The sequence below is a fragment of the Meleagris gallopavo genome, chromosome 22, assembly GCF_000146605.3.
Source record: "Meleagris gallopavo isolate NT-WF06-2002-E0010 breed Aviagen turkey brand Nicholas breeding stock chromosome 22, Turkey_5.1, whole genome shotgun sequence".
Taxonomy (NCBI): Eukaryota; Metazoa; Chordata; class Aves; order Galliformes; family Phasianidae; genus Meleagris; species Meleagris gallopavo.
In genome coordinates this window covers 6,513,608-6,515,602 of record NC_015032.2, presented here as the reverse complement: position 1 = coordinate 6,515,602, position 1,995 = coordinate 6,513,608, and positions in this window count along the sequence as shown.

Genomic DNA, 1,995 nt, shown 5'->3' with positions numbered 1-1,995 from the left:
GATTTAATTTCTGGAGCCAGGAGAGCAACAATTTGGAAAGACAGCAGAGATGGGGCTGACCACGATGGCACTATTGAATTCCAGCCACCTTGGCCATAGGCTGTGTATTCAGTACACAGTTCTAGTATTTAGCTGGAAATTATCAGTCCTTGATACGGTGCAGATAAATAAAGCCGAGGTTGACGTGACTCACTGAGGCTGGACAACATAATGACACAGAGCTAACTTTGGGAATCTGGTGCTAGCAAACATGGGCTCCTTATGTTACTCGAGGATGTATTTTCTAGTTCTCACCCACGTTTCATAACACAACAGAATGGCTCGAGATACAAACAAGCAAACTGCTCGAGAGCTGGAAAAGCCTTCAGGCACACACCTGAAAGCAGTTCTGGTATTGTGACCCCATCCACACAGGGAACACATTCTCAGCCACACCGGTTTTGCTGCACAGCAGGGTGCGTTTCTGCCTTCATAAGAAGAAAGCTTAGAAATAGTTTGAGAACCAGGGCCGTAAAACAGCAGAAGTGCCCAAAGGTAGCTTTCAAAACAAAAACCCTTTGTGTTGCCCTGCTTCAGGCATGTGGCATCCAAGGGACAACTCTGCAGGGCGGTCCCCATCCCTGCTTCAGGCTCTGGGTTTGGGGCACCTTGGGGAAGTTCTTGCTCAAGGACCAAGCTTTGAAGCCGTGTTAGCGCAGAGCCCAGGCTCAGCCCTACCTCAGCTGCTCTCCGGCGATCATCACCTCCGCTCGGTAGTGCTGCTCCGTTGCTCTCTTCTTCAGCGCTCCACTCAGCGGCTCCATGCCGGGCTGCGGGCGGCTGCGGGCCGGGGGCACCGCGCAGCCCATGGGGTTAAGGGGAAGGAGGGGGGGTTGCGCCCGCGGTGCGGCGGCCGGGATGGATGCGGGGAGGATGTCGGGTCCCGCTCCCCGCCCCTCCGAAGCCGGAGGAGGAGCGTTGCAGCAATCCGGTCTGATGCTGCCCCGTGGTGCGGCTGGCACGGAGTTCTGCCGGCTGCGCGCTTCGCTTTGCGGCAGGACGGACAAAGCCGAGCAACAGCAGCAGCCCCCTCTTTGCGCTGCATCTTTCCTTTATTTGGTTCGAGATGGAGCATTCCCCACCACAACTCACACCACGCGCTGGCATCTGGCTCCCAACCCCTTCTCTAGGGTTTTCCTTCTCACCTGCTGGAAAACGGGCTCCGAGCAACTTAGCTCCTTTATCTTTGTAGCAACCATCATAGGGGTTTGGTGGGAGAGCTGAACCGAGGTCTGGGGCCCTGAGCACAAGAAAGATGCATTGCTGCTGGAGCGGGGCCGGAGGAGGGCATGCAGATTGCTCAGAGGGCTGCAGCAGCTCTGCTATGAAGGTAGGCTGAGAGCCAGGGGTGTTCAGCCAGGAGAAGGCTCCAGGAAGACTTCATTGTGACCTTTCAGTGTTCAAAAGGAGCTTATAAGCAGGAGGAGAATGACTTTTTACACAAGCAGATAGTGATAATGCAAGGCGGAATGGCTGAGAAGTCTTTAAGGTCCTTTCCGACCCAACCATTCTGTGATTCTATGAATAGAAGAGCTGGCACTGAGCAATCTGGGACTGTACCAAGGCCAAGCTGTTTGTCTGTGTGATGCTCCTGGCTTTGGCCATTACATCTGTCCCAGGCACCCATTCCTGCCTCAGCTTCCACAGCAATTTCCATTACCTGAGATTTTCCTCTGCTTATCTTGTAGTGATAGCACCAAGTAAATAAGCAGAGGAACTGGGATGTGGAAGCGGTTAATTACAGCTATCACTGCCTTTAGTTGCATGTGCAACTCTATTTTCATTAGTTAGACCCAAAGTGTAAGCTGCTGGCTGGGGAAGAGGGCAGAACTTAGAAATGCAAAGGAGAGGGGGAAGGGGAAGGAAATGATATCAGCAAAGGGCATTCCAAATCAAAGCTTAATAAAGCAGCAGTAAACTCTGTCCATCTCCCTTTCCTTAGGGGCCCACCTGCCT